The sequence below is a fragment of the Ischnura elegans genome, chromosome 9 (genome assembly GCF_921293095.1).
Source record: "Ischnura elegans chromosome 9, ioIscEleg1.1, whole genome shotgun sequence".
In the NCBI taxonomy this organism is placed as follows: domain Eukaryota; kingdom Metazoa; phylum Arthropoda; class Insecta; order Odonata; family Coenagrionidae; genus Ischnura; species Ischnura elegans.
The window spans coordinates 22,832,754-22,846,428 of NC_060254.1; positions in this window are offsets into that span (position 1 = coordinate 22,832,754).

Consider the following 13,675-nt stretch of genomic DNA (forward strand, 5'->3'; position numbering starts at 1 on the left):
TCGGCGTACTTTTATCTTCGCTAGTTCCCTCGCAGGAGAGGTGGTGAAAAAACATTCACATAACTTATTAAGATGTGAAAACTGTGTGTGCGACGAAGTTGTTCTTTAAAAAAAATCGCTAAAAGTGGTATTGAAACATTGACCGTTGTGTTCCTATCCCATTACAATTGATTCAAAGTGATGATACAATTTTAAACCACACGCGGAATACAATAGTCTTCAAGATCCTATTTTTAGCGAAATTTCATCTGAATTTGGCCATTTTTACCTTTTTTATTCTCAGTTACAGTTAGCTCTGGATAATTTTTGAAATCTGACAGAGAGAGCATATTTTATATGATTATGTGATGGTTAAATGTGCTGAATACCATCCGTGTTCTCCTAAATTATCCCAAGAGCCTTGCAATTAAGGGCGTGTGCGCCCTAACACTGAAGGATTCTTTGATTCTCTTGGAAGAAATGATGCTCTTTATTTATTTTACAATGAAAATGTTCGAAGAAACTGGGGTGTGACTCTTGTTTTCTCGAAAAAATATGTGTTAATGATTTTCTAGTTAATGTACCCTCAAATGTGCAATATTTTCGAAAGTGTTTTAAACCTTTTCGTGCTTCGATTACGTAAGTGAGTTTCTGAGGGGAGCCATACATTATTTTCATATTATAAAGAATTTTCCCCTTCATTCGCTGACTCTTGGAGTAGTTTTTTTTTTTTGGAGGTGGGACATTAATAATGGACTGAATTCTAAACTTCTTCTTTTCTCGATTTTTTTCGAAAAACAGAATTCTTTAGTTTTTAATTTTTTATGCTAACCTCGTGTTCTACACTGATTGCAAAACTTATCTCTATGAATAGATATTTAAAGCACTGGAATCATACCTATCGTAAGAAATAGGATTTTTCATGCTTTGGGGGATGCGTTATTTTATTCGTATGTTTTGCCTACTTTTATTACATAGAGTAAAATAATGCTAAAAAAGATAAATCATGTTTATCGAGGTTTACTTATTATGAATGAGTTATTTGAAATTGCCTAGATAAAAACAATGAATTTGAAGACATATTTCACTGATCATCAGTAGTACACTAATTGGCTAATTGCGTGTACTAAGCGCAAACCAAGGGAGTGAATATTTTTTTCGTGATCGGTAAGTTAAGTAGTGATTCCTCTCCAAATTGATTAAATGGTGTTTTTAATCATGTGCGTCGTTGAGTTTGTTCCAAAGAAGTCTTTTATAAAGATGTGGCCTACCATTAGTGGATGTTTGTTCATATAACTTATGTCTATTGGTCAGCACGGTATATTATTAGTTGCACTGTGTTATAATTATTTAAGATATGTATGTCGTGTGTTGTAAATATTTGTAATGTTTATATGAGAGACTATTACAATATATCCAGGGCAATCCTGAAAAATTTGAGTGAGTTAATGGACTCTACTAAAATGTGTAAATAATTTGTCCAAAGGAAGGAATATATAGAAATTTATTTCTTCATTTTCAAACGAAAAGTACCTATTATGAGGCCTATATGTCACTCACTGTGTAAAAGATCGAATTCATCTTAAAATAAGTGTAAAATTGGAATATATGTAGTAATTTGTGCATATTTCATGGTAAGGGTAGTGCATAATTTTTCGTAAGCACCGAAAAGCTATCTCTAAAAGCTTAATGTTTTGATGTAAAAATTTATTTGATATTAAAATACTGCAAAATATATTATATTTTATCTATATCCATTTGTGATAAGTTTTACTCACAGCGGTTCCAAGGCTGAAGTTTTTGAATTATGAAAAATTAGTTAATAGCTGAGAGTCTTCAACGCTTGGTCAATCATTCATAGATCAAGTTTCTTCCAGTGGTTTTGGGGAGCGGGGGAAAATTAATTTGGGATATTATTATTCGGAAGAGCGTCCAGGGTTCTGACCGCGGACGAGGCCTTACGATACCCTTAAAAAATATTTTTTATTTATTTTACTGCCTAACCACTGAATTTACAATTGCCACGGAAATTAATTAACGCGGATAGCGTAGTGGTCTGAGCAGTGGCCTAGAAAGTCAAAGTTCCTAGTTCAATTCTCAGTCAATGGGAATTTTTACTCATGGCAGTTCATTTCTACTATACTATTTCACCGCCATTGGCACGGCAGACTTCAAAATATTACATATACCGCTTTGCGTGGACTTATATACCACATAGATGGATTGAAAGTTGACAACATTTATTACGAAGAGCCTTTTGGCATTCAAAATGGACAAAATTGGCTCAAAAACTCAAAAAGAAGGTGTAATTGTAATTTATGTCATGATAAAGAAACACAAAGAGCTCATATTGGCCATTTTATATCGGGGTAGTCAACATATTTAATTATGACAAGTACACAAACAACCACGCCCTGGATAGGGGAAACCTACCCAGGCGGGATTCAAACCCGCGAACTTTTGTTTGGCAGGCTTGGCCATTACGCCGCTGCCACCGAGGCCGGCGAAGTATCCTCGAAGTGGCCGAGAAAAGGGACTGCCCCCCTCATCCTGATTGTTTGTGATCACGCGCCTGTCGCTTACTCTGGAATGAGGTCTATCCTCACCTATCCAAACCAAACTTCGGCTCGAATTACTGACATTATATAACAAACACTGCTAAATGCAATCAGTGAAAGAAGAAGCACAATCATTAGCCACCCTCTATATCACTCCAAGGGGAAGAAAACCGTAATGGAGGGGTGGTTGACGGCCGTGGTAGAGGAGGTAAGACCAAGAATAGAATACCTGGGGGAGATCTACTTCGGGAGAAGGTATAATGAAATGCAGAGACAGGCTGTGGAGAGAAGAAATTTGGATGCCCACCAACCTTAGGGTTGAAAGGAAAAAGAAGATACTATCGTCATTCATGTAACGATGTAAGAAACACGAAAAGTTTACCTGATTGGAGGTATATGCTAAACCAAACTTAACAGCACTAAGAACCAGATTCTTACATCTGCATACGCATCTGTTTACGACTGTTTCTCCATCTTGCATGATCTGGTATGTTTTTGAATAAACTCCATCATCACTACGTCAGAAAGTCTATCCAGCTTACATATCGCTGCCACAGAGAAAACAATCCTCTTCTTCGTCGGTAGTGATTGTGCTAATGAGCATGGCGAGTGAAGGGTTAAGGATCAGCGTAATTTCTCCTCTTTGGGTGAAGATTAAATTGAATATAGGCATCCAGTGCGCAGGGGCGCAGCTAGGAATTAAGGCTGGGTGGGGGGGTTTAGGTGCAACTAATACCGGGGTGTGAGGGGGTATGGAATACCCACCAGGATAAGCGGTAGGTGCGAGATTAATAAATTGCGGAATTATAAGATAAATGGTTCAAAATGGTGAGTTTTACGGCTTTCTGAGGGATATTTTATTATTCTTACACTATTCTGTTATTAATATCAATCCAATTAAGTTCTCCAATCCAATTCTCGGTAACGGCCTTCTGAGGGATATTTTATTAATCCTTACACTATTCTATTATTATCAATCCAATTAAGTAAAATGGATTAAACTTAAAAATTTCTCTGAGCTCTGGGGGGGGGGGGGGTTAACCCCCAAACCCTCCCCCCTCGCTGCGCCACTGCCAGTGAGCGCATAAAGTGCACACTAAGTATCATATTCCACAACATTACTCGAATCTTGATCCTGAATCAAACTCGACTTGGTGGCCAAGTTTTTATAATAAGGCCTTAGTCGAGTCCTTATCCAAATTGAATCGTCAAGTTCCTAGATGTCCGCCGACATCGTCTTATGTTTCTAAAATGAAATATCTCTTTCATTTTAAATACAATAGTTCAAATACAACTTGAGTCTGAGATCTGAACCGCCTGAGTTGAGTGAGGGCTCAAGTTTAGGTCAGGTTCTGGAATACAGACCTATATCTAGGAAGAACCAAACCTAAACGACAATATGGCATCTGGAAGTGTCCGAATCGACAGAACACAGAATACACAAACAAAAGCACATGCTATACACGTGCAATACATTTTTTTTATTTCTTTAAATCCTTTTCCATAATTTTTGCATTCTTGCTGTTTTTATATTTCTTTCCGTTTGGAAAAATAACGAATTTTATTTTCTACCACTTCACCTTTTATCGTCGACTAGTTTCGATAGTCTGTCATTTATTAAGACAGGTGACTAGTCTTGAAAATTATACTGTGTATCAAAACTAGTCGACGATTGTAGGTTAAGTTGCAGCAAGTAAAGTTTGTTATTTTTCCTATCTAAAAATGGAATTCAACAAGATTAATGCCTCAATAATTCAGTGCAGGGATATTTCTTTGCCGCTGTTTTTCAATGAACTCACAAAACCTGCCCACGATCGTCCTTTTCACATTTATATTTCTTTCCCGCGCGTCTCGTGTGTACATGTTCGCGCGCACGAGGCGCTCGGGACGCGTTCAACGCACGCCTCCCCACAACGTACAACATAAAGTGGGGCCTATTCTCGGTGTATCCATCAGGGCCTTTCCTTCTCTCCCCCGTCCCTCTCCGGCCTCCCTCTTGGTCCTGAGGGGTCAGCCACGGGGCTCAGGGGCGGCAAGGATACGTGTTGGGGGCGGGAAGATACCGGAAAGGGGATGGTTCCTTGTGGATTGGGGGAGTTTTTCGTATTGAGGGGGCGGGTGGTACACATAATGGAAAGAAGAAGAAGAAGACGTCGCTGCATTGGGATGAGGGCAGGTTGATGTGAGGGTCCATTTGCCTCGCCTGCCCCTGACGCGGGAAGGATTTTACGGAAGAATATCTGGATTTCGCCCCGTCCCCTACCTTATTTTTTCTCCTCCCTACAAGGCACCATCCATACCCCCTCCTCCTCCTTCCACCTTAACCTCCGAGTGATACAAGCCGGAACACTGCCTCTCCCTCTTTTATCTAAGCGTCCTTCGCGCGGCGCGGGATATGCGCTATTGTATTCTTACGGATCATTTCAATAAACGTAAACGTTGATTAATGTCTCAGAGAGCAGGTATTTAAGAATTAGATTCAAATTTATTGCCAACGTTTCGGTATATTTTTACACCTTCATCAGGGCTTTTTTTGCGATGAATATGATTTGTTTATCAAACTATGTTTATTGAATTATTAATATATTTATAAAATCAGTGGAGTTGATAATAAAAAAGTCCTATTCTTTGCCAAAAGCCCTGATGGATTTATAGCAATCAACCGAAACGTTGGCAAAACATTTGCATTTTATTCTTAAAGACCTACACTCCAAGACAGTAATCAACGTAAAAAAATGAGAGCAAGAGAAAGAAAAAAGAAATCAAGAAACTTTTATCGTTAAATTTTGCCGCACACCTCATTTTATGTGCTAATACAATTTCATTCATAATTATTACACACTAGGGAAAGCATCAGTAATATTTTAGATGGAGTTTTACGCAATGTTTAGCAGAAAACAATAAATACCTGGCTTCGCCACTTTCTACCTATTCTTATGACAGTGTTCGAAAAACATAAATAATTATGTATTTTCGCGTGTATTCTTTTATGACCCACTTCTGCTTCGTCTTAAAAATCAATGCATTATTATATCCCTGGGATGATATATTAACCCGATCAGTGTTAAATATAAAATATACCGATCGACGTGTTACTTTAAACGACAATTATTACACAAAATGCTATATAGTGTAGAGTATTACGGTAATAACCAAAAGTAGACTGCCCAAATAACGTTATATTGTAATATTTTCATGGATTTCCCGTAAAAACAAACACAAAAGCAGGCCTATCAATTTCATTTTGAACACAGGACTACAGAAATTCCGGTCTGTGCATAAAATCAGGTGAAATAAATATGATGGAGTGTAATTTTTCCACAGTGAAAGAAACACATGCATTTTTCCACGATTATAAACTTTTACTACAGACCTAGGTTTCGACGTTACTACATCACCATCAATGTACAAAATAGTTCCAGATGTATTTTTTACCTTGTTTTTAACCTATTTTGTACCTTTATAACAGTGGAAAATTGCATGTGTTTATTTCGCTACTCTTCCACCCTCGCAGAGTAGGTACCCACTTTTATCGCGGGAGAACGAACCACAGCCGGGGAAACACAACGCTTCTTTCTTCCTGCCCATCTGACACTTGTATTAAGTTCAGTGCTCCCTTCTCTGCCCTTACTTATTTATTTTTTTTGTTTCCCTGCACGACCCCTCTCTTTGCAGCATCCTTTTTCCTTCCCTTCACACAGTCCTCTCTTACTGGGGGAGGGAGTGGGGTGGATCTCTCGGCGTATCCCTGCGGTCGTCCGTAATTCTTCTGTTTTTATCCCGGGGAATTTTTTTTTCGCTCCCCTCTCCGCGGTCGGTCGCCGGGTTAAAAAGTCTGGAAGTCGTTAGAGTGCGCGCGAGCAAGAAATAACAAGAGTTCAATCGGGCTGCACCTGGTGGCCTGAGGAGGGTTTGCGAGGAGGTATTCCCTGGATTAGGGACTCTTTCTAAGTTTTTATTGCGCCTGGGGATAATTCACGAAGTAGGAATATCGTCTTTGAAGCCTGCAAGTACTGGGAGAGGGTTTAAAAAAACGCGTATGAGTTTTTTTTCGACTTGCTCGCTATTATAATGGACTTAAATTGCCGCGAACTTCTTCATTTTCTTCCTTGAATGGGCTGCGAATATCTTATTCTACGGTGATTTTTGTCTGTGTAGCATTTTTGTTAAATAAAGAGCCTTGTACCTATTACTTAAAAAATCTACTTAAACAAAAACAAACTTGGATTTTATCTCTTCACTCCTCCTATAAGTAGGGAGGAAAATAGTTCGCTATATGTCACGCAAAAAATAACAGAATTATTGATCGCAATGAAGAAAAGATTGCTACATTGTCGAAAGATACAATCGTTGATCGAATAGCTACGAACGCTACGAACATAGCAAGCATATTCTTTTCGGACGTTATATTATAGCCACTTTTTACCGTCCTGCAAAATTCGATGACGTTCAGAATTGGCAATAGATATGAATGAAAGCATAACTTTTTCAGGCACTAAGAGACTTATTTCAGGCTTGGTTGGGCATGTATTGAAATGGACTCAATGAAAATATAACCCGCTCACCCAACTATTTACTATGCTGAGAATAATTTATAATTAAATATCATTAGATGAACCAACTTAGATTGACGTCACTTAGTAGATGAGTATGATATTTGTGAGCCAAGATGTAGTTAAATTCGGAAAAAGTTGAGCCTATAGTCATTTCTTAGAACAATTTTAAGTGATTCATTGTCCGGAGCAGTGGCGTAGTGAGGGAGGGGGTCCGAGGGATCCGAAATATAAAAGCGCAATTACTTCGAATCACAAAAGAAAGCAAAATATTGAATAATCATCAATTTGCAATAAAATTCTTTGAAAAATGAAGTTTTTTCGATTATGAAAAGTGTCAAAATTAGTTTTAAACCCTCTACTAAATACCATTTTATTATAATTTTCCCCTCTGGTTTTGGACCCCCCCGAACAAAACTGGCTACTTCACTGGTCCGAAGGGTACTCTTAAGAAACATACTTGCAAAAAATTACTAACAATTGATCTTTCCAAGGATCGTGCTTGGTTCGCAGTTTTCTTCGGTGCTCTGGTTTAACCCCATGGATGATCCTTTGCAGGGCGTCCAAAGGAAGTTGGTGGGTGGATGTGGTGGCTATATGGGCTTCCGGGAGTAGTTTTTGGAGACCCAACAAAATATCCTCCAAGTGCGAGGTGGCAGGAGTAAGAAACCAGTGGCGTATGGGGGGATAAGGGGATGTATCCCCCCCTAAAGCCTCAGAGAAATCAAAAAAATATTTTAAAATCTTGTCTGGATTTGATATAAAATAACTGCGTCTGCTTAAAGTTGTATTTTAAATGTCAAAATTATGTAAAATGCATATCCAGGCATGCTATTTTTCAAAATTTTTCCTGAACTCCCCGTTTCCTGAGGGGATAGCCCCCACTAACCCTTCTCATCCCCCCCCGAAACTCCCTCATCCCCCCCCCCCCAAATCTCCCTCCTCCCCCCAAAAGCGTATTCCTAGTTACGCCACTGTAAGAAACTGACCCCCCCTTCATTGTAGGAATGAATTTCACACGTCTGTGTCTTAAGAAACATTTACTCTATGCAACAATTTTATAAAACAATGCTCAATAAACAAACTTTAAAAAAATTTCAGTCGTCCAAACTACACTGCAACAAAGTTATATGTCATCGTTGTGTAGCTTCATTTCATCTTTATCGTTAGTAGATGGGAAACGTGTAACACTGTCATATATAACATATTTTCGATGTTATAACAGCGTTACATAATTTTTTGGTTTTCCAAAGTGCATTCCTTAAAAGTTGTTGCACAACATCGTTGTGTAACATTGTTATATATAATATCTCGATTCGATCTCGATACAAATATATATCTCGATTTTGAAAAACAGCATTCCACTGTAAAAAGTTTTATAGAACAACGTAATATAAAAATGCGTTTACGCTGTGTAACATGTTATACGAAAAAAGTTATGTATAATATGTTTTACGAAAACGTTACAAATCCGTGTTATATATTTCATGTAACATTGTGTTATAAAACAAAAATTCGTGTTATACGATGAGTTTTTGTTTCGTAACACAATGTTACACGGATTTGTAACTTTTTCGTAAAACATGTTGCATGTAGTAACTTGTTTTTTATAACATGTTACACAGTGTAAACGCACCTTAACAGTCATTTGTTACATAGTGCAAATGTGGCTTTATTCTGGTCTGCCGCAAACCAAGCTTTGGATTGAATGAACGACCATATGCACCGCAAACATTGGTGAGCGATGGGTCTCCACAGCACAGGGCCTCCCCCTTTCCTCCGTGTATACCTGCTCTTTTATCCGCCAATTTCATCTTCGGAATCCTCCAGTTCTCTGAGCAATGCATCCATCTTTTTCTCCTTGTATTTTCCCCTCAGTTCAAATTCCTCTCGTTCCCTCGTGGGTCCCCACTGCTCTCTCTCTCTCTCTTGGCCAACAGTCCATCTTTTCCACACCCCCTTATTTTTCTCCCACGAACATCACTCACTCAGGCGGGCAACAGAGTCCGTCACCGTCCATGGCTGTTCGCGATTGGATAGCGGGGGCTTCTCCATTCCTCTCTACTTCCACCAAAAGATAGCATACTGCTATAGAACTTAAATGAATGCTAGGCAGAAGTAGAATGAAGGTGTAGACACAGATTGTTGCTTTTTCAGATCAACACGAAGAATATTATCAATAAGAGACACTTTGTTACTTCTAAAAAATATTTATAAAAATTTCTATTTTGTGACCGTTTCGGCTGTTATGCCATTATCAAATGCAGAATATATTTCCACAACGTACAAGCTTCAATTTTCGATTCAACACGAATAACATCATATTAGAAACTCACCATGTTTTCAGGTCCGGCAGATACGATAAATTTAGAGATCTTTGCCGAACGAGTAGTTATGGGAATTCCTTATTCCCCCGGACTTCAATAAATAATATGCAACAAAATAAAGGACTTTACTAACTGCTAGGACGAAATTTGTTTAACCATATCCTTTTTATTTGTAAACGGCTGGTGTTCAAAAACTCCATGCCACACGCCAATTGAAGTGGCTAGTGGGATACAATGCAGTGGTGTCATGGCAAAATTAGCAGTACCGGAACGCATTTTCCTTTACTTGTTTTACTAGCGAAATATAACTCGGTGTTTTTTTATTGCAAGTTACGTCTGCATATTATAAAATAAGAACATTTTCAACTTTCTCATATTCTTGATTCTATTTAATACTAAGTTAATCGTGCGTGAAATTTTACATTATAAGTCTCTGATAAATATTGTTGTAGTGCATTAATTGTTTGAAAAATATACTAATTCCAATAAATTAGACGCAGTCAATTTTATAGTTCCTACTTAGTTAGCGGCGCACCGCTGGTTGTGATTTATTTATGATATTTTATTTTCATGGATGAGCTCCGTTTGAATCGCAAAAAGATCATAATGGCTTGCGATTCCGAATAATCTTTATGAAACCTCCGTTTACTGACTGCGTTGCTGCACACAGCGGTCGTGCGAAGCCATGCTAGTGGTGGAAAGAGGGGGTTGAATAGGATAGGAAGGGGTGCATGTTGGAGGAGAAGGAGGTGAGTGGATATCCCATTTGACGGGAGCGGCTGAGAGTCTCCGAGCATTGATTTGACCGCCGCCGCCACGATTCTCCACCCACCCCCTCCAACCCCCTCCCGCCCCTTCTGTCTATATCCCTTCCACCTGATGCCCACTCCCGATTGCCCCTCGAGCCAAATGCCTCGCTCTCTCGCCAACCCCCCCCCCCCCCCAGAACTTTAACATCCGAGTATGCCGGAGTGAACCACCATGACACGCATTGGCGACACTCCTGCAGAAAGCTTCAGGCTCTCGGCCCGTGTATACATAAAATAACATTCAAAAAGAGTGCGACACGAATGTCGCCTTGCGCCAGGATTTTGTATCCCAGTAACGGGGTCTGGTTCCGGTAAATAGAGGGGAAAAATTCACGTTATACACGTGTTCAGCGGAAGTAAGGAAGCGTTAAACTCTAAGCACAAGGGCGGTATTTAATCCCGAAACCTATACACGGAGGAGACACTCGCGCGTTCAGATGCGGTGCATGCAATGTTGCTAGATGCCATGAAGGCGTATGGTATGTTTCTGCTCGATGTAAATAGTAAATATTTCCCCCTCAGCAGTGAAGCTGATACTTTACAGCCAGAGAGAGAAATACATCAATCAAATTAAATATATTAAGCACCTTAATTCACTATCAAGGTCGATTACCGTGGTTGGTTAAGCAATAAAATGGTTTGACGAGGAAATTTACGTTTTTATAAATTTTTTATGTTGATTTTTCGATATTTTTCACATTTCATTTCCATATCTCGTTTTCCTGTTTTCTTTCGAATGGTTTTATAAGCGAACGGTTTCAAAAGCGAACGGTTTTTATTACCATAAGATTTTCATATTGAGGAGCACATAAGCGGATTTATGGGGGGGAATCCATGTGCCTCCCCTCCCGGGAGCTTAAAAAAATAGACGAAATTTTTAAAGCATATATTAATAAATTTTATATTTTCATATAAAAGTTATAAATATTTCCATATTAATAACTTTTGTAATAAAATTAAGAGTACATTTCGTAGCTAAATTGTTGGTAGTAGTTTTTAATCTTAAATTTGATAAGACCGTTTGCCTGTCAGACGCTGGTGCCCCCAAAAAAAATCCTGGATCCGCCCTTGGAGGAACAACTTTACTTTATTTTTTATGCACCGGAGTGGTCACGTGGTCGGGCAAATAGAAAGATAAACTGCACGACTGAGAAAAGGATGCCTTTCACTCCCATTAAAAGGTTGATTTGATAAACCATTTAATTCCACCAGGGATGAACACTATCTTATCGCATCTCATAAATGATGATGTCTGGAAAAAAGAGCCTTGCAATTTTATAAAAGAGTTATGTTTAAAAGCATGCTTAAAATCGGGCTCTTGATCCCTTTTTGTCGCAATTTTAATCCCTTTAATTTCGTATTAGGTGCTTTTCCCGCGTATCTTCCTCTATAAGTTTTCTTGGGTCGTCCACCGAGTCCATTTGGGGCGAAATTTCGACATTATCTCGCCTTGAAAATGATATTCGAGTTGAGAATAGAAATGTCGTCCCATGCGGACGCCCCGATCCGACATCGACGACCCGAGAAACTTCTTGAACCCTTCTCGTTCATACAAAATATTTTTGGCCGTGATAATTTAACTCCGATGAAGCTAGTTTTTATCCATTAGATGCAAGCAATGAAAAAGAGGAACTAATGGCCTGGGCCGTGAGTAAACTGCCCACTTGCTTCGCCCTCTCGACGGCACCATACTTTGTGGATGCATATGCCACTAATACTGCCATATTTTGGTTGAGGAATCAAACCTAATAAATTCCTTACTTCATCAGTGATCGTGAAAATTGGTAATCGCTGGCCTTTGACCGGCCGTAAGAAAAGGATCAGCGGCGTGACTATGGGGTTAAAACTCAACCCCTAAGGCCCCAATCCTAGAAATTATATATTCGCACCACAGTAATTTGAAATTTAGGATTTAAATGCTGTAGTTTGAATTTTACCTCTCTGGTTTATTCCGATTAGCAGTTCATTTGCTCAGTTTAAGTATTCTAGCAGATTTATTTAATTAATACACCCAATATGACATGTAACATAACGTCAGGCTTTACTTTGCGGAAATTCGGAATATCCGTATTGACATTAGAAAGCTGGTAAAACTCCACACTTAACGCTTTTAAGTAATGATCATGTTTTCAACACATGGTGTTATTATCAAGGTATTGCTATGTGTACGTCTTTCCTTACCTTGATGTCTCTTTTTCCTTCTGTTAAAAATCCTCTTATCCCTCTTGAACTCATTTCGAGGAAAAAAATTGATTAATGCATCACCAAAACACGATTGCTTAAGACGACCGTCGAAGCAAAATACTAAATTATCGTCAAATCGCAATTCGAAAGTTTTGTGGGCGGAAATGGGTTAAGCTTTATTTTTTAACACATCAAGAATTTATAGAACACACATTCTAAATTGGGTAAAACTTTCCAGGCAAAAGATTTCGAAAATACCCAAAACAATTTCAATGGGATTTTTAGGATTCACAAAAATTTCGATCTTTTTATTTCCGAGGTCAAATTCGTAATCAGCAACCTTAAATACCAATATATGTTCTACTTTAGTTTTGACAGGTTTCTTTTTTAAATTAGGGCATTCTTGATTATAATCGGCACCCTGTTGAAAGTTTTTGAGCCCAAACATAAATCCTTTAAATAGTTTAGACGTAAATGTTTAGTTTATTCAAGAAAAGGTTCTCGTATATAGCGTTATTATCGCAGTATTATCAATGTGTAGTTTTAGCATAAATTTTGCATCACCACCAGTAATTTGCCTACATAAATTCAAACGATTCAGGCGAGATACAGTAGAAGTTCTACATAACAAAATAAAATGTAATTACTCTGTTTCTTAATAATTTTAATGCGTACGAAGCGTTTCTGTCTCCCAATGTGAGTCTGTACCTTCCCTCTTCCTGCTTCTCGTCAATTCTCCCTCACCCCTCTCTATAAGGCATAAATGTGATGTTCTCATGTACTTTGACGATGGCTCTGTCAGCCGAAACGCGTTTTACGAATTAAAATAATTCTGCAACGCTGAAATTGCATTTGAGGGGGTGTAGAGACAAGGGGTACCTACGAGTGAGTTTTTTTCTGAAAAGAATAAGGTACAGAAATTTATAAATGGATTAAAATCTTAGTGGCCAAGTGAGTCTCAGTTCTGTGCTGACATTGAGCGGAAAATCAAATGCACTACATAATATGTAGTTAATCCTATTTGTATTCTTTGCCTAATTTCTGTACCTAGCTCTGTTTATTAAAAAAGCCACTTGTACCCCTTGGCTTCTCAACCACTCATTTTATTTTAATATTATTTGCTTGCTTGTAATGTAGATTAAATAAATACGACGAAATATATGGCATGTATTCGATGTATTTCTGAGTCTGAATGGTGCTACGTTTACACAGGAACACATAATTAAAGCTCTTGAGTAAACTTGTTGTTATGCTACAACGGTACC